Raw genomic sequence first — 20,858 nt, 5'->3', positions numbered from 1 at the left:
GAGATCTTCAGCACAAAGGAGTGTGTGTGCACTGTTTAGATCCTGGGGAGACATAACCTGGGTCCCAGACCTGTGGGAGTCTTGTTGCCCCTACATATCACTCCCCCTGTGCAAGAGAGTTACTTTTTGAAGAAGCAGAAAGTTAAATAACTTAGAACTAGGAAATTTTTAGCTGAGGCATAGCATTATTGCCCAGCATGTACCAAGCTCTGGTTCAATCCCAAGTACAGCAGGAAAGAAGAGAGAAAGAGGGAGGGAGGGGGGAAGGGAAAGAAAGAAGAAATATGTATACATAATCAACTCACAAATTTAATTTTAACAATTTAGAAGGTCACTTTAAGATAAAGCCACAAAGAAGAAATGTAAAATGGTCCCTCTCTTAGAGCTGGAGAGGTGGTTCAGCAGTTAAATTCATGGACTAATCCTATACCACCAAACACTCCCTGTTGGGCGGCTTAAATCCACCTGTAACTCCAACTCCGGGAGCATCCATTGCCTCTACCCTGCCCTGGGACACCTTCACTCACAGGCACACCCACCCACAGATGCTTGAGCATAATCTAAAGTAAAGCATTTTTAATTGATTTCCTTTTTAAACCACGGAATGAAATAGTCTCACTCTCACAGTTCTTCAAGTATTCTTGCTGCTATCCTTCCTCACATCCTGGACAGAAAGTTCTTATAAGAAGATATATTAAATAGTTGTGGTATCGGGTACATACATAAAATTGTCACTTAGAGAACTCCCTTGTCAAAAAGTTAAACATCCCCATTGATTTCTGCCACAAAGTTCCAGGCACAAGCCTTTAAATGTGTACTTTGAAATTAAAATAATGCTTTTTAATCCACACTCAGGATAGTGTCTTTATTATATTCAATAGCGACAATGGGCAATTAAAAATGCTCTTTTACCCACTATGTGTTAAAAATGAAAAGGAAAAAGAATGGAATGGGCTAGCGAACAGGGGAAAGCCCAAATATTTTCAAAAGCAAGGTTTGGAAGCTAGCTTGGTGTAAATTGAACAGACGTTCATGGAGAAAGGCACCTGGCATGAAAGCAACAGTGTTCTTGAGGCCCTTTCGAAACACATCAGAGACAGCCTTAACTTACAAGACAGTGGGAAATCACACCTTTACAGAGGAGGCTGTGGCTTCAAATTCTAAGAACACTGTTGCTGGGAGTGCTATAAATTTTGTTTCTGCCTGCAAGTGTCATCAATGACACTCCATATTGACCCTTTGCTATGGACCAAGAAAGTCATGTCAAAGGCAGGCCTCACCACAGACTAGAAAGTTACCTACACACTGTTGCCTTTTTTAATGTAAGAAACTAACTTTTTGAAAATTTAAACAGTGTATCTGAATTACACTCACCTCCCCACCCCAGTTCCAACCCCTCACAGATCATCCCTCACCTCCTACTCCTCCACTCAGAGCATCCCTCTCCTCCCCACTCCTCCCCTAACCCCTCAGATCATCTCTCACCTCCCCACCCCAGCCCTCCCTTAATCCCTCAGCTCATCCCTCTCCTCCCCACTCCTCCCCTAATCCCTCAGATCATCCCTCTCCTCCCCACTCCTCCCCTAATCCCTCAGATCATCTCCCACCTCCCCACTCCTCCCCTAATCCCTCATATCATCTCCCACCTCCCCACTCCTCCCCTAACCCCTCAGATCATCCCTCTCCTCCCCACTCTTCCCCTAACCCCTCAGATCATCTCTCAACTTCCTACTTCCTCCCAACTTCCTGTCGCCTTTTTTTTCCCATTGAGTCCAATTCATGCTGCCCTTATACTTATGAGCGTGGGATCATCCATGGGACCTTGGTCACCACATCCTTAAAAAAAACAGAAAATGGACTCTCTCTCCCCCAGGAGCTAAGTCCGTCAGTAGTGCTCCGCTGGCTTGACCTTCTGCAGGTATTATTCAGACAGCCACAGCTGCTGTGAGTTCCTGAGCACAGCATGCCTGCCGTGTCCAGGAGACAGCTTCTCTGTGGAAACTGACTAAAGCGCACACACATTTAAGGAAGAGGAACCTGGACATCTTCAAGAGACAAACAAGTGTGATCAAACTTAGAAGCATTTCTCTCTATGTTCGGAGAAGGGGTGGCTCTAGGATTTTGCCCTCTGTTGAGGGTGATTTCAAAGAACCAGTCTTTCATCAGAGCTTTCCCACTTGGTGGCAGCACACTTTGCCATGGCATGTGGCATGTACTCACCAAAGAACCCACTGGACCTGAACAGGGTGGGGGAGACAGTTCCACAGAGCCACATCCTTCTTGGGAGCACCTTGGCTTGTTGCAATCTCCTTTGTCTTAAGTAGCCGCATGAGGAAGCAAAACTATAAAAAGGACCACAAAATACTGAATGCTAGCAGCTTCTGGTGTGTGATGAATGTGCCAAAGTTGAGTCTAGACTCTATGTTCTGTTCACTCTTCCTCCGGCCACAGTGAGGACTGGGTATTTTTAGAAATGATATCCACCCTGAGAAAGTTTATCCCAAGTCATCCAAGGACCAAGAAATCAAATGGACTTGGGTGCAATGAACCAGGGACCACTGACCAGGGATAACCAAACTACTCCCAAGTCTCAGAGTCAAACTGTGATGAGAAAAAAAAAAAAGCAGAGACAGAAGAGATGGAGGAGGGAGGGAGACAGGGAGGGAGGGAGACAGGGAGGGAGGGAGAGAAGGAAAAAGGGAGGAGGAGAATAAACACAAATTAGATTAACTTTGAACTAATTGAGAGATTTTACAAAAAAAACAAATTCATAAGAATTGGAATTCCTTTTGGACTCAGACGATAAGGAAGGTGGGATCCTACATTCTATGATAAATTGTTTTCAGATGTTCTTGATGTGGAGTGAAGATGAAGCCTACCTGAGAGTGTGTGTTTGAAGTCTGAATGCACTTCCCAATATTTACATTGAAAACCTGTAGGCGTCCATCCTTCATTCCTCCTCCAGCAGCAGAGACCTCAGATTGCCAGGGAAACCACTCCATGGCCTACAAAGTTCAAAATAAGAAAACGGAAATGAGCCCTGGAGAAAGCAAGCCCACCAGGGTAAAGTACATGGAAGTCTTCAGCTGCAGCTGCTCTCCCAGGTGAGGGCAGATACACCCTTCAGAAATTACTGTCCAGGGGCAAGAAGCCACTGCTGAAAGAGAAGATGCCCAATAGAAGAGTTTCCTAAATTATGCTAACAATTGTCAGTATTTTTAGTATAGAAAAAAAAAAAACACCTACAAAACCACATAATGGAAAAACTGCATGCAACACACCCATGGGGCAGAACTCTGAGGCTGGAGAAGCCTCTGGCTCTTCTGGGCTCTGTGCTGAGGGGCAGCCCCTGCTTTATGGTCTGAGTCCTTTTCCTCCAGATAGCAGTACATTAAAGAAAACTGTGCATGACTACCTATAAATTCAGATCTCAGGTGTCTCGAATCCTAATACACGTCAGAAGATCAACTTATTTGCAAATAATTCCAGTCAACTGAAAATCAGAATTACTGTTTCATGTCTGTACTGATAACTGGAATGGCTAGCAACTTCAAAGACCGTTCTAATAACGATTTCTGTTGCATTCATCTGCCAAATCTAGTCTATCATCCTAGGAACTAACATCGCTCTTGCATATTATCTTTTATGAGTCAAATGTTTTAGAGTAACAGAATTTATACTGATTTGTTCTCCCATTGTTGTATAAAGCTTTTTCATGTTTTATCAAACTTTACATCATCCTCATTTTAGTGGTTTTAACATTTATTTATGCATATGCATGTTTGTGCACACATGTGTATGGGTACCTGAGGAAGCCAGAAGAAGGTGTTGGATCTCCTGGAACTAAAGTTACAAGAGTTGTGAGCTCTATTGTGGGTCTTTGCAAGAGAAGCAAGTGTTCTTAACTGTGAGGCCCCTTAATCATCATTTTCACTAATCTCTTTATAATCCATCGGGTTTTGTTATCCTTATGCTGGATTTGTCATTGTTGTTGTTGTTATTATTATTATGGTTTTGTTTGTATAGGGTTAGTTGACATTTTACAGAGAAGTGGATTGTTTTGTTTGTTTTGTGTTTCATTTAGTGTTTGCTATCATATAAAACAAAATGTATCCATGGGACAGTAAATTCCACAGGAACAGGACTGAGCCAGCAACCTAGGCTGGAAAGGCCTGAGACAGCAAACTCCACAGGAACAGGTACAGAGGAGCAACCACTGAGGGAGTGGGTTGGAGCCAGAGACCTTTGCAGGTCCAGGCATCAGTCTGGGACCTCCAAGGGAGTAGGCAGGAACCAGAGACCTTTGCTGAACCAACCCCCAAACCAGGGACCTCTACAAGAGCAGATCCTGACCAGGGACATTTACAGAAACAGGACTAAGCCAGCAACCTAGGCCAGAGAAAGCCTGAGACAGCGAACTCCACAGTAGAAGAGCAAACTCCAGGACCACTGAGCAACCTCCAGGAACACAGACTGATGAATGGGGTGACTGGAACCATGGCACTGACTGCACCATGAGGAGCAATCATCTGAGCCATTGATCTACTGACACATGGAAGATGGATCACCACAGTCACAGACAGCCCAACTGTACCAATTAGAGAAAAAGATGGGTAGACAAGGTAAGAACACATGCAACACCACAAAGAGCAACACAACACCAGTAAAATCTATAACCCTACAACAGCAAGACTTGAACAACCAAATATAGATGAAGCAAAGAAAATTACCATAAAAATAACTTCAGGAGAATGTTTGAGGGCCTTAAAGAGGAAATTAAAAAATCCCTCAAAGAAATGGAGGAAAAGAAAAACAAAAAAATGGAAGACATCAACAAATCCCTTAAAGAAAACCAAGAAAAAACAATCAAACATATGAAAGAAACTATTCAAGATTTGAAAACTGAACTAGAAACAATAAAAAAAAACACAAGTCGAGGGAATTATAGAAACAAAAATCACAAGACAATCAGGAACCACAAATGCAAGCATAAACAGCAGAATATAAGAGATGGAAGAGAGAATCACAAGCACTGAAGATACAAGAGAGGAAATAGCCTCTTCAGTCAAAGAAAACATTAAATATATCAAAAGCTTAAAACAAAATATCCAGCCGGGCAGTGGTGGCACACGCCTTTAATCCCAGCACTCGGGAGGCAGAGGCAGGTGGATCTCTGTGAGTTCGAGGCCAGCCTGGTCTACAAGAGCTAGTTCCAGGACAGGAACCAAAAAGCTACGGAGAAACCCTGTCTAGAAAATAAAAAAAAAAAAACATATCCAGGAAATATGGGACACCATAAAAAGACCAAACCTAAGAATAATATGTATAATAAATGGAGAAGTTCAACTCAAAAACACAGAAAATATATTTAACAAAATCATAGAAGAAAACTTTCCCAACCAACAGAAAGATATGCCTATGAAGATGCAAGAAGCTTACAGAACATCAAATAGTCTGAATCAAAAAAAAAAAAAACAAGTCCCCTCGTCACATAATAATCAAAACACTAAACATACAGAACAAAGAAAGAAAAGTAAGAGCTTCAAGAAAAAAGGTCAAGTAACATAGAAAGGCAGATCTATCAGAATTACACCTGACTTCTCAATAACGCTGGTCAAGTGCTATGCAGACATTAAGAGACCACGGATGACCGCCCAGACTACTATACCCATCAAAACTTTCAATCACCATAGAAGGGCAAAATGAGATATTCCATGACAAAACCAGACTTAACCAATACCTAGCCACAAACCCAGTCCTACACAAAGTACTAGAAGGAAAACTCCAACCCAAGGAAGTTGGCTACATCAACAAAACACAGACAATTGATGATCTCACAGCAGAAATCCCAAAGATGGAAAAACACACAAATTAACATCACCAACAATGAAAACTAAATTAACAGGATATAGCAATCACTGGTCATTAATATCTCCTAATTATAAATGGACTCAACTCACCTATAAAAACACACAGGTTAACAGATTGGATACAAAACCAAAATCCATCCTTCTGCTGCATCCAAGAAACATACCTCAACCTCAAAGACAGACATTGCCTCAGAGTAGAGTTGGAAGAAAATTTTTCCGATCAAATGGACCTAAGAAACAAGCTGGTGTAGCTATCCTAATATCTATTAGAGGTCGTGTAAAACACATGACAGACACAGTAACTTGGGAACATGTAGATTGCGATGGAATACCTAGAGCAACAAATATAAATACACAAATGGGAAATCAATTAAGGTAGGACAGAAGTACAAAATTTGCAAGAAGTGGGCCTTAGAGCATGGAGAGATAGAAGAGGACCAGGGACCAGCCAAAGGATGAAAGCAGAGTGGTTATAAAGCCAGGAGGCCTATGTGTTCATTTTAAAGACACATATAGCAGGCAACCCAAAAGAGCCATGAAAGAGGGGTCAGTGGCCTCAGCTTGGAAGGTTTTAGAAGGGCAGTTTCAATGAACAGAATGGTGAGGTTTAGAATCCCACAGCAGTGGGTGCATGACAACCTGAAAAGAAACAGATGCTGTCAATATGAGCATCTTTGGCCATTTTACTGTTGTGGAGAGGAAAAAAGAGCTATGACTTGAAGAAAAAGTGGGCACGAAAGTTGCCTTTTAGTATGAGTGTTTTGAGTTTTTTTATTTCCTGAGAATTTATATCCCTTAATTGATCATGATGATAAGTTCTCTGCAAGAAAGTGCCCCGAAGAGTGATGATGGGGAGCTGCTTACCTCTGCTCATTCCTTGTGGATGTTCCCCCTCCCTCTTTTGCTCCCTTCCCTACCAGAAGAGTTCACCTTGTCCCTTGCTCTCAACCTAATCATCCACCCTACATGCCAGTTCATCCTTTATTTCAGCCACTAATGTCACTGTCAGTGATCTGTCAAATCTCCTCCGTGTCACACTAACTCCTTCTATGAAGAATTTGAGGCAATTTTCTCTCCCTAAACTGTCTTCCCAATGGTGCTGCTCTCCTGCTTCAAAACTTGTAATAACACAAATTCATTCTTGATTCTTTGGTGGCTCTCTCCTGCAAAAAAAGATTTGTTCTGTATTTTGTGCATATATTACATACATACATACATGCACCTACACATACACACACATACACATATACACATACACACTGTAAACTGTCTTCATTCTTTTGATATTTCTCTTAGTCAACAAATCTCAAATTAAATGTCTAAGACCGACTCTTTTTCCTCATGAACTGCACTTACCTACCAGTGGCTCAGTCCCAATATGTCCTCCTTGCTACATTACCAATAATTTTCAACATAATGCCTTTACTTAAGCAACAGCAAAAATGTTCCATCTCCCCTCTACCCTTACAAGTCTTACCCATCTCCCTTGATGCAGCTTAAGTCTGGGTATCTCTAGAGTATTTCTGAGCTCACTGAGATCCAAATAAGTGACTTACTTAAAGTCACTATTTGCATTCTACAATGGCATGTTGACAGTCAGACCTGTGTAGTTAGCACTGTCTTCCAAACTAGATTATGAGAGCCACTTACTAAATCCAATGTTACTGTTTAACTGATTAGAAATATTCACACTTAAAAATCCATGTATAAGAGTAGGTCAACATCAGTCCAGTTCATTCTAATATAATAAAATAAAAATGTGTTAGTGAATAACAACGCTCATGTCCTACCAACAACAACACCCATTCCTAAAACTTAAGTAGTGCCCAAAGCATGGTAGTTACATTTACCATAGTTGCACGGCACATCGTATGGGTATGAAACATACGGACCCTCTGGCTCTTCCAGAATCATACTTCAGGTTCATGTCAGAGCACTGGCTGCATCTTGTTACTTCAGCTGCTCAACTGGCAAGCTAAGCAATGACTCACAGTAGTCATTTCAAAGACTCATGAGATGAAGCTCCACCTCCAGGTGGCATATAAAATGGCGGATGCTGCTGAACCTCCTAAGGTGGAAGGATTCATCTCTGACTCCATCTCTACAACCTGCAAACAGTTCTACAGATCTCTAAGATCACACAAATACAATATTTCTCCCGTGAGTATCAAAGAGATTACCGAGTGAGAAAGAAAGCAGTCACTCTGATAAAACTGAAACACAAAGAATACAGAAAGAAAGAAAAGAAAAAAGTTCAGTGTGGACTTCAGGTAAGAGTGAAAAATTATTCAATGGCACTTTTCAACAAAGAAAATATGGCAGACGTAAATGTAGACAAATGGTCTCATGAGGGACACACAGAATACCACATCATGCTTTGACTATTTATTCTGTCATTTGAGACTTTTTAAAGAAAGTGAACTTTGTATGTTTGCATATCCATCCCAGTGATGCCGACCTTGCAGACTTAAGCTCTACACTTTGTTCATAAATAGTTGTTGAGTTGTTGATTTTAACTTTTAATCTTACAGTATTAAAACAAAGCTACTATTTTTTGGCTAATTTTACCCTTGACTATTTGGGTTCATGATTCTATCATTTGTTCTAAGTTTTCATCCAAAGACCCCACTAAGTCCAAACCACTGGCCACTATCTTTTCATCTCTAGCCCTCAATTCATGATCAAACTGATAGTGATACATCAACAGGAAACAAGATAACTCAAGAGACTTGTGGTGTCTGTGACTAAGCGACTTCTGATAAGAGCCTGAAGGTTTCACAGTGTTGTACCAAAAAAGCCAATTGCTACTCATAAATGCTTATCTTGAGGTTCACTTTGAATACTTGCAACTGTCAGAACTTCAAGTTGCAACTGTCAGAACTTCAAGTTTACTGGAAACATTCAGGCCTGCTAATAGAAGGTCACAAAATTATTTTTTAACAAAATCAATACCCAAAGCATTGGTACCCAAAGCATTAGCAACAGAGATAAGGATGTAGTTTCATAAAGAGTTCTTGCTTAGCATGTACAATGACTCAGACTCAAGTCCTAGCACCATACACACACACACATACACACACACACACACACACACACACACACACAAATCAATCACTCAATCAACAACAAGAAGAACCAAAAATATAAGATCCTATAACTAATGAGTGATGGGTGATTATACTAAGGTTGCAGGATATAAAGTTAACATGAAAGTCAATTGCATTCTTATATGCCACCAATACACAACTGGAATTTAAAATTCAAAACAAACAGTATTTATATTATTAATATAATTATTAAGTGTATCTTTACAAAAGCATGTGAAATATATGTATAAAAACACTGAAAACTTTTGATGAAAAATAAAAGGAATATCTATAAGGGAGGTATTTGCACATATAGGAGTAAGAAGACTCATTATGTCCACATGCAATTCCCCCAAATTGATCAACAGATTTAATATAATTACAACAAAACTCTCAGCAAGTTATTTTATAGATAGTGATAAGGTAATTCTAACAGCCCTATAGAGATACAAAGAGCAAAAATAGTTGACACATATTGAAGGATAAGAACAAAGTGAGAAGACTAGCATTATTCAACTTCAAGACTTATAAACAAGCTCTGGTAGTCGGGATAGTGTAACATTGACAGAAGAATCAACAAGTTAAATGAAATGGGATGGAGAGCCTAGGAATAAACCCGAACTTATACCCTCATCTAGCTAGTGAGAAAGAAACAAAGACAACATAATGTGAAGCACGATAAAATGAAAACTCAGGGTCAGAAATTGGGGTTCAGCCTGAAGATTCAAAAAGCAAAACAGCCAAGCACTGGCTCTTACCTTGACCTCAGTCTGAAGTGACAATCCTACCTCCTGGAATCTCAGAGGGAGACTGCGTATGAAAGCTGTCTCGCCCTATTTTATATTCCTCCCTGGGATGGGATCAAAGGCATGCACTACTGGGATTAAAGGCATGTACCACCCAATTTCTATGCCAACAAGGGTGACTACTGGGATTAAATGTGTGTGTGTGTTATTGTGGCTACTGGGATTAAAGGTGTGTGTGTTGCCATAATCTGTTCTTTAAGGCTGACCAGTGGGACTGTTTTACTCTCAGATCTTCAGGCAGTCTTTATTTTTTAAAATACATTTGAAATGCCACTACATTTCACCCTTTTTGTCTAAAAAAGGCTATTGCTATTATAAGAAAACATATACAATAAGTATAATGAGCATATACAATATATACAGGCAATAAATACATTAACAATGTCTTTTGCTTTTGACAAACTCAGAGAAAATATATATGTATCCTATCTTGGTGAGTTCAAAGTCTTATACCTAATTTATTTTTTATCATAACTTGCTTTGGTAAACTATAGCTATCTAATCTTCAACTCCCTCAGAGACCTAAAAAGAAAATAGTATTAACTGAGTAAGCAGAACTGCAAGCAAGTGCCTTCCAAAAAATGTGAATAATGGCAGAAACAGCTGACTGCCTAAACAGTCACCCAAAGTTCCTCTGCGATGTTGGGGCATTCATCTTCAGCCTACAGGCCTAGCATATTCAACAGACTTTTCTGTGAAGCAGGATATTTTGTGTCCTCCTTGTCTAATTAGGACAGCATAATACCAATAGTTGAGACATGGGCATTTTCTTGACCAGTGTCTTACTTTTGCCACAATAAAAGTTATCTCCATGTGGAGTTTCTTTGATGCCCATTATTTTCTCTGAAGTAGATTGGTGCTGCTAAGAGCAGACATGTTTCATTGTCATCAAAAAGAAGAACCTAAGTTATTAAAATATCTTAAATGTCGTATTCTGTAGATCTCTGAAGTGTTTGAAGATGAACTATTTATCTAAATTATATCATTGTTTAACCTTGAAAACATACCTAATGTGGCTACAAGGTCGATTATACTAGGTGATTATACTAACCAATATTTCTTTATTATCCTAAACAGTAGCACAAACACTGAGAGAAACATTTAATAAATGGAACCTTCCGAAACTAAGAAGCTTCTGTAAAGCAATGACACAGTCAATAAGACAAAACAGTAGCCTACAGAATGGGAGAAGATCTTCACCAAACCCCACATTGGACAGAGAGATGATCCCCAAAACATACAAAGAACTCAAGAAATTTGTCATCAAAAGAACAAATAATCCAATAAAAAAAAATAGGGTACAGACCTAAGCAAAGAACTCTCAACAGAAAAATCTAAAATGGCTAAAAGACACTTTAAAAAGTGTTCATCATCCTTAGGCATCAGAGAAATGCAAATCAAAACAACTCTGAGATTCCATCTTACACCTGTAAGAATGGCAAAGATCAAAAACACTGACGACAACTTAACTGGAGAGGTTGTGGGGTAAAGGGAACACTCCTGCCTTGCTGGTGGGAGTGCAAACTGGTACAGCCCCTTTGGATGTCAGTGTGGTGATTTCTCAGAAAATTAGGAAACAACCTACCTCAAGACCCAGCAATACCACTTTTGGGTATATACCCAAAGGATGTTCAATCATACCATAAGGACATGTGCTCAACTATGTTCATAGCAGCATTCTTTGTCATAGCCAGAACCTGGAAAGAATCTAAATGCCCCTCAACTGAAGAATGGATAAGGAAATGTGGTACTTTTACACAATGGAGTACTATGCAGCATAAAAAATGACATCATAAAATTTGTGGGCAAATGGATGGATCTAGAAAACATCATATTAAATGAGGTAACCCAGAAATATATATTCACTCATAAGTGGCTTTTAGACATAAAACAAAGAAAAATCAGCCTACAATTTACAATCCCAGAAAACCTAGACAACAATGAGGACCCTAAGAGAAACATACATGGATCTATTCTACATGGGAAGTAGAAAAAGACAAGATCTTCTGAGTAAATTGGGAGCATGGGGATCATAGGAGAGGGTAGAAGGGAAGGGGAGAGGAAAGAAGGGGAGGGGAGGAGAGGAGAGGGGAGAGGAAAAAATATAGCTCAATATAAACAATCTTTAAAAAAAAAAAACAGAAACCCATATTTGGTCAGACTCCAGGGAACAACTGGTCATGGGGTGCTCAGCTACAGTGAATACATCTGGACCAGAACTCTTGCACCTAAGGCTCAAGGAAGATTGCAAATGAGAGTGTAGAAATATTGAAAGAGTCAGACAGCCAGGAAGTCTGCTGTAAGATTTTTGTCACCTAGAAATGACAGGGAAGCTTCACCCACTAAGCTTCAACAATATGGCTACCTAAAAGACAAGAAAGTATGATACCAGTAGTATGATACCAATGAGTACAATACCAATACCTACATGGAAGAGGGAAATCTTATTGAGCACTATTCTTAACAAAGATCTACAGGCAACTAAAGAATGCTGGGAATGAGAGATAATCTTCCTCAAGGAGGAGCCCCTTAATTGTCTATCTAATACCAATTGGTCAGTCCTGAAATCAAATACAAGTAACACTAAACAGACTCAACAAGCTGTATCTATGCACTTATACATATATGTAACAATAACAATTAAAGAAAAAGAGGTCATAAAAGAAATAATCACAGAACATTTGATTTGAAGACAGAAAATGTGGGTTCTCATCCTATGTTGACTTTTGCCTCAGGTAGCCAATTGACTTTGATTAAACAAATAAAAATGAGATAAGGCTTTCCTCTTGAAGTAATTAAATAGCATACACCTTATTGTCTCTCATGCAATTAGTAGGCAGGGAGCATGGAGGAGTGACATACCTGGGCATGAAAAACTTTAAAAAAAAAAACATAAGAAGGAAAATATAGTGTGCTTTTGATTTAGATTCTAGAATTTGACTCCAATGGGCAAGCTCATTGTACCTAGTCTTAGGCTAGTGGTAGTAGAGAAGGGAGTCTATGTCTGCTGTGGCTTTCTACAAAAAGCACCCAGGGAAAGCGTTCTTCTTTGGGTGTAGAGTTTATACATAGACATCCAACTAGGAGCAGCAGCCACCGTGCTGATAACTGACTTGATGTTTTCTATGTTTGTGTTCTTTGTCCTTTGTCTTTGTAAGAACTGTAGCATCAATACATCTACCTTTCAGTTCAAATATCATGATTGACAGGCAACATAGGCTCCAAAGCAATCTATTTTCTGAGTCATTTACTTGATTATCAGCTAAGATCTTGTGGTACAAGATGAGTATATCAGAGGCATTTCTTTACACCATTTTCGTAATTTATATATGTTACTATATGAATTTAGATAAGAATGCCCATACATGTCTTTGCTCTTACATTGTGACCATTTTCAGAAGTGGACTTGTTAACTGAATATGCTTAGAAATATCAGAGTTCTATATGAATGTGTCCAGACTCCCTAAATAAAACCCCCAAGCTTCCCTTGCTTAGAAAAAGCATTGCTTTGGAAACGACTCCCAAGTTCTTGTCTCCTGCAGGTAAGAAATTGTTATTAGTTCTTCTTGGCTGTTGTGATGCTATTCTTGCTAGCCAAAAAGACTACCTCTGGAATTAATTGAAACCCAAAGAAATGTATACATCTGTGAGGGATTTTTCTTAATTAAAGGTTTTGAAACGGGGGGGGGGGAAGGATAGGTAGAAATAGTTCAGTAGCTTGAAGGATGCTGCAAGGAGCATTTTCCCAAGCTATGACATCACTATAGCACCCTGCTCAGACATCACTGTAGGATGCTTGTGTTACCAGTCACTGGCCTTCACCACATGACCCTTAAATTACCACTTTGCCACTATTCCTTCCTGTTATAGAAAGATGTGTAAAGGCAGTTGGCAATAGCAACAGTGAAATGCTAAGAAACAGAAGTCAATTTTATTTACACCAATATTTTTCATATTTCCTGTGGTGGCCAGCTTTAGCTGTCAACTTGTCACAGTCTGGAGTCATCTGGGAAGAGTGTTTCAATGAGGGATGGTCTGTGGGTGGCACATGAAGTGCCTGTAGAAGGCCGCCTTAATTAAGTTCATTGGGGAGGGGATACCCAGCCCACTGTGGGTGGCACCATTCCCTAGGCGGGGATTCTGAACTGTGTGCCGGTAGAGAAATTGAACCAAGCCCAAGAAAACAAGCAAGTAGGCATGCATGCTTGCATTTATTCCCTCTCTGCCCTTGGATGTGATGTGACTAGACACCTCAAGTCCCTGCCTTGATTTACCCAAAATGATGGAGTTGTAAGCCACATAAACTACTCCTCCCCGAGTTGTTTTCTATAGGAGTGTTTTCAAGCAACATTAATGAAACTAGAACATATTCTCTTATTAAGATTAAGAAAGTCCTTTACCAGATTTTTTGCTTCTGTGGAATACCTGTCAAACCACCCACAAATACTAGATATCTACCATGTATATCAAAAACTAAATATCCATTATATATTTATATATTGTATTATATATTATATATTTGTATATATGAATGTATATGTGTATACATATATGATGTATATTTAGTTTTATATTTATAGTGGATATATATATCAGCTGAAGGAGATAGCGGAATGGGCTCTTGTAAACTCCTTTGAATTAGCAATCTGTTGCTTGGGGTTTCTAATTTTTCACACACTGCTTTATTAAGAAACAAATGGTGAGTTCATTTCAAGCTCAGAATGAGCCAGGAAGCCCCTAATTTTAGCAAGAATTTCCCTAAAACAATGACCCTCCAAACTTCCTCCATTAGAGGGAATACAAAAGATTTCCCATGTTTCCGACTCTCCCCCTGCCACCGTCAGGTAAATTCTGGTGTTGCTGCTTGTCCTGATGTGGGAAACCCCTCGGCTTATGAAGATTTGGGTCCCTTTGCAGTCTTCAGAATCGCAGTATCTCAGAAAGAAGCTGGTACCACTGTCAATATCCATCTTAACAAGCATGCTGAGCTGGGCACAGTGGTTCATATCTGCCATCTCAGCCCTTGGAAGGCTGAGGCAGGAGAACTGTGCAAAGTTTGAGGCCTGCCTGAACTACATAGTGAGTTCCATGCCAGCCAGGACCATATAGTAAGACCTGTCTCAAAAGAAGAGGGGCTGGGGGGATCAGAAGAAAGAGAGAGAGGAAGGGAGGGAGGGAAAACAGGAAAGATGCTAAGTCACGTTGCACGGGACCTTTAAAGAGTAGGGCAGGAACTAAGCTATTAGATGACTCATGGATAACTTTGTTTCTGAAGAATGGAAATCATAATATATATATTTTTCAGACTTTCATGTCCAAGAACCTTACCAAAGTCATCAATATTCTTGAGCAGTGTTTCTCAGCATGTGAGTTGTGACCCCTTTGGTGCTGCACATGAGATATTTATGTTATGATTCATAATAGTAGCAAAGCTACAGCAGTAGTTATTGAGTACCAACAAAATAATTTTACAATTGGTGGTCACCACAGCATGAGGAGCTGTATTAAAGGATCTGAGCATTAAAAAGGTTGAGAACCACTGTTCTAGAGTCTTCAAAGCAAAAGCATATTCATATAGTGCAGAAATACATACATATATAAGTATATGCATATATACGCACACACACATATATATGCATATATATATCCTCTGCGCATATTTAAAGCATAAAACATGTATGAACATGACAACCACTACACTATAGAAAGGGCAGAAACAGTGTGGTCTGTGGGAGCCCCTGCACTTGGACTTTTCTCATAAGGAACAGCAACTTATCTTAGTGTGCAAACTCACTGAAATCCTAAACCTGGGCTCACTGAGCCTTAGGTGTCTGTTCCTGGTGCCATCTTCAGCACTGATGAAGATGCAGGGATGTCTGAAGAAGAGCGAACCTACCAACGCCAATGCTGAGGAACAGGCTTCCAGGTCCCCGGCTGGGCTTGGCTGCCCTCTGGTGGTGATGGGTGTGCTGGCCACAGGAATCTCGGCAGACAGCCTCCTGAAGGTGACCTAGCCAAAAGCCTGTTGAACACCAATGGAAAGCTGTGAGTTCTAGTGGGCTCGAAGAGGCAGAGGTAAAATTCCTTCTAGTGGAATTCCATAGTATTTATCTAGAACAACACTGTATGTGAGCTTGAGAGTTAACGTTTGTGAACCTGGAGACTTTTTTTTTCCCTATTTTTTAAAACACTTGAACATCGTTTCATAATCACAGCTTCCACCCATGGTCTTTAGATATACCGAAACAGTTTAGAGAGTGGGCCTAATGACTTATTGTCATTACATATCAGCATAAAACAGAACATGTGGGTTGGAGAGATGGTTCAGAGGCTAAGAGCACTTCCAGAGGTCCTGAGTTCAATTCCCAGCAACCACATGGTAGCTCACAGCCATCTGTAATGAGATCTGGTGCCCCCTTCTGGTGTGCAAGCATACACTCAGGCAGAGCACTGTACACATAATAAATAAGTCACATGAAGTGACACTGTGTGCTGAGCACTGCCAATTCCCTCTCCATTTTTTTTTTGTCACTAGGAGTCCAGTGCGTGACCCATTGTGCCACAAGGAACAGCACAAGGCTTATCAAACAGTAGGAAAAACCAAGGAAGCAGATAGTACAATTTCATTTAAGCAAAGTGAAAGGACAGGGGAACCAAAAGTATATTTCAGGATTACACAGGTGCTGCCACAGGAAACAGAAAGGAGGGGGGAGGCATCAAAAACCCAAGGTGGAGTAGACATATTCTAGTTCTTGGCCTGGAAGATGCACCCAAACTTTTGACATTGTGATATGGCATTACCATCTACAATATTCATTCTTGAAAAGCATCCAATCAAATTGGGGGCGGGCCATGTCAAAAAAAATCACACAGTGGCTTAAATAGGCTTAGAAACTTGTTAGTCCACTTTCATGGTTACTCTGGGCTGCAGGCTGGACATGATGGGTAGAATATTTGCTTTGGGGGGAAGGAAGGAAGGAAGGAAGGAAGGAAGGAAGGAAGGAAGGAAGGAAGGAAGGAAGGAAGGAAGGAAGCAGGTTCTCATTATATAGTCTAGGCCCAGGTCCTAGACTATATATAATTATATAGTCTTGAACTCCAGGTCCTCCTGCCTCTGTCTCCCCAACCCTGGATCACAGGAGGGCTGCGGGGCACTTGGCCAGAACGTTCTCTCTAATTGTTTTTTATCAAGCTGTCTGTCCACATTATGTACTTTTTAGAATGTTTTAATATTTCAAAATAAAAAATATGAGATGAGAAAGAAGAGGAAAAGAGGAAAGAAAAGGGGGAGAGGGGGAAAGACATGGATATAAGCAAGGATTCAAAAGCCAAGTTCAGTGGGAGGACAGGCCATGATGAAGAAGGCTAAGATGAGCGTCTAAGCGCCCCAGCATGTGCCAGGCTCCCATCACGTGGATCAGGGGAAACCAGAGTGCTGATCCAGATAAAGAAGACACAAAGGAAACTGCCTCAGGCTGGAGAGATGGCTCAGAGGTTAAGAACACTGGCTGATCTTCCAGAGGTCCTGAGTTCAATTCCCAGCAACCACATGGTGGCTCACAACCATCTGTAATGAGATCTGGTGCCCTCTTCTGGCCTGCAGGCATACAAGGAGGCTGAACACTGTGTACACAATAAATAAATAAATCTTAAAAAAAAAGAAACTGTCTCCAAATATTTAAAGAAATGCAAGTTATGAAAAGAAAGCTCATTTTATACTGTCCACATAACAAAACCTGGCCAAGGAAAGGAAGAGGCAAAATTTTATTGAATACAGTGGTCTTCCTAAGAAAAGTACAATTGGTCTTAAATAAAATTCAATTCTCAGTCAGTCCTACCATTAGGAATAGAGTGAAATATTTCAGTGTAACCCTTTAATGGTTTTAGTCTTTCAGCATTAATATAAATCCATACAAAAATTAATACAAGTGAGGTAAGTGAATATATTTACATTAAAATATGGAGGCGATAACAAACGATGGGCAAATACAGACAAGACAGAGGTGGCACGTAGACGGCCGGCTGCAGGCCGCACTATTTCATCTTTGATGTGTGTAGGCTTTTGTTCTAGGATCTATCTCCTGCTAAGGAAATGCCTGTCGCATAGTTCTCAATGACTCAAGTATTTATTAATAGAGAGGAAGAGGAAGATAAGAAAAATAAGACAAAGGAGGGAAAGGGATGAAGCCCATCAGCTCAGCTCGTCCACCTTGAGTGGTCACATCGCGGTGACATGATACAGAGAGGAATCCGGAGCCCAAGATAAATAAAAAGGAACCTAGAAAGGTTAAAAAACAAGGTCAGGAAGTCACAGGATGAAGCTACCAAGAAAACAGAAACAAACAGGTCTGGTGATAAATGATCTGACACGCAACTATTCGGTGGGTGGAGAAAAGACTGAGGGGTCCAGAAAGGGCATGCTGGTGATGGAGTTTCACAAGCATCTCGTGATAGGGCAGATGGACTGGCTCAACAGGTAAAATCACTTGCCACCAAATCTGAGCAACTGAGTTAGATCCCCAGGACCCACCTAGTGGGAGAGGACTGATCCTTGGAAGTGCACCACAGCATACACCCACATACACATGCACAAGTAAATGAATGAATAAATAAACAAATGCAATCTCTAAAAGAAATAAAGAGGGAGAAGAGAGAGAATCTCGTGCCAAAGACAGAGATGGTCCCATGGATCCAGGGCAGGCCCTACCACAGCCCTAACACGGTCCTGACACACACACACCCAGCCCCACCCATTGAAGTGGCATTCTGAGCACAGGACACTTCAAAATCAGAGTCTCAATAGTATTTCAAAATAGATATAAATACCAAAATTTGAGCTGGTGAGATGAGTCCGTGGGTGAGGAGCTCGCCGTGCAAGCCTGCTGACCTGAGTTCGGTCCCCAGAACCCACATGAAGGTAGGCGAAGAGAAACAGTTCCACAAAGTTGCTCTCTGACCTCCACTTGCAGCACGCAATGGCACAAATTTACACAAACATGCATCATGAACACACACTAATTTTTCAAAAAATAAAAGATTTTAAAACTCCCAATGTCTTCACATTCTAGTGGGGAATACAACCCAAACTGAAACTGTCAATATTCTATTGATTAAATCTTTTTTAAAAAGTATTTTAGGTTTCTTTTGCCACAAATGATATTCAGAAGATAGGCATGTATAACATGAATCAAATATCATACAATATATTTTTATTAAAACATTACTTGGTACCCTATAAATATGTACAATTTAATGTTTTTATGTATCAAATTTTTAATGTTTAAATCAAAATTATCTGCTCCTTTTCCAATAGGAATTATGTTGTTCTCAATCACCCACGCCTGCTGCTGGGGAGCTGAGCATCCTCAGCCTCCATCCATCCCTCAGGTCCCTTCTGTCACACTTGGAAGTGCTGCTTTCTTGAAGACTCTGCTTTATCTAGACTTCCTGCTCTGCAGACTCCCCGTGACTCCTTCCAGGCGGCTTCAAGACACATGGATGTGCTTTCTTGTTTGTCTACACTCCCAGGCTCGTTCAGCCCTTATGACAACTTCTCATAAAACTAAAGGTCTCCTGATGAATAGAACTCCTTCACCGACTGCTGGAGCAATCTCGACTCCTATATTGACTTCTAAACAAATGTGTTTTAACTGTTACAAAGAAATGGCGCCATGCAGATGAAATAATTCAGTTAAGCTGAAAGTGCTAATCCCTATTCTCAGTTGCTGCATTCACTATTTCTTGGATCTTAGCTGACTTGTTAGCACCTTCCTGGTGTGTGTGTGTGTGTGTGTGTGTGTGTGTGTGTGTGTGTGTGTGTGTGTGTGTGTGTAGACTGCATATGTAACAAAGTTCATCAGCAAAAACTATTTTCTCTATAAAATGTAGCATGACACAGGTGACTGATTTAGAGCCAAACTCCTCCCTGCCTTCAATTTCCATTTCCTGGTGCCCCGTGACTCCATAACTGACTTTCAGTCTGCCCATGGCTGGCTGCCCACTTGCCCTTCATTCACATCCTGTGCCAAGACCCAGGTGGTCAATTAACCACATCAATCGCTTTATCCCGTGTTGTCTGGGTAGTTTCTCCAGCGAGCCTTCCCACTTAGATAACCTTCCTTAACGCGTTGAAAGAATGCTGCTGGGTTTTCTGGACTATTCTCCCTCTGCAAAGGAAGAGGTAAGGTGACACACATGCTGTCTGACACTAGTCTGGAATAGGCAGAATGTGTCTGCTATAATGACAAACCCCAGGAGCTGAGAAATGATATCAGGGCATGCACAAGAGAAAGCTGCCAAATCTGTGTTCATCCCATACCGTCCAGGGCAAGGGTCTGCTGAACTGTTGCGGATGTTTTGTTAGTGGGTCTGCCTAGAAATGGATATGGCATGCTTTCAGTGTTTGACCCTCCTAAACCTGAAGGTCCATTAAATTAACACATTGACTCCAAGTTTGTCCTTGACAAGAAATGTGCCCTTGATATTCTAATGCACTCTAAGTGAGTGTGGTGGCACCCACAGTAGTCCCAGCTCAATGGGGGGCTCAGTCAGGAGGACTGGAAGAGTCCACAATCTCAAGACCACCCTGGTCAACATGGCAAGATCCCATTTCTAAGAAACAAAACTAGGGCCAGCAAGATGGCTCAGAGGTTAAAGGGGCTTGCCACCAAACCTGACAACCTGAGTTCAACTCTCAGAAGAAGGAGAGAATATCTTTTACAAGTTGTCATCTGATCTATACACATGTGCAGTGGTACTCAGGCATACTCACACACAAACATAGATAGACAGACAAATGATAGATAGATAGATAGATAGATAGATAGATAGATAGATAGATAGATAGATAGATAGATAGATAGATAGATGTAGAGAGATATAGAGAGATAGATATAGAGAGATAGACAGCAGATGATGCATAGGTAGATACATAGACAGATGATAGATAATTAGATGATAGACAGATAAATTCAACAGATGAGATAGATAGATAGATAGATAGATAGATAGATAGATAGATAGATAGATAGATGACATACAAGTGATGAATAGATAGACAGGTGATAGGCAGATAAATAGATGATAGATAGATAGAT

The sequence above is a fragment of the Microtus ochrogaster genome, chromosome 19, assembly GCF_000317375.1.
Source record: "Microtus ochrogaster isolate Prairie Vole_2 chromosome 19, MicOch1.0, whole genome shotgun sequence".
NCBI classification, from domain to species: domain Eukaryota; kingdom Metazoa; phylum Chordata; class Mammalia; order Rodentia; family Cricetidae; genus Microtus; species Microtus ochrogaster.
The sequence above is the reverse complement of the archived record's forward strand: the minus strand, read 5'-3'. Positions refer to the sequence as shown.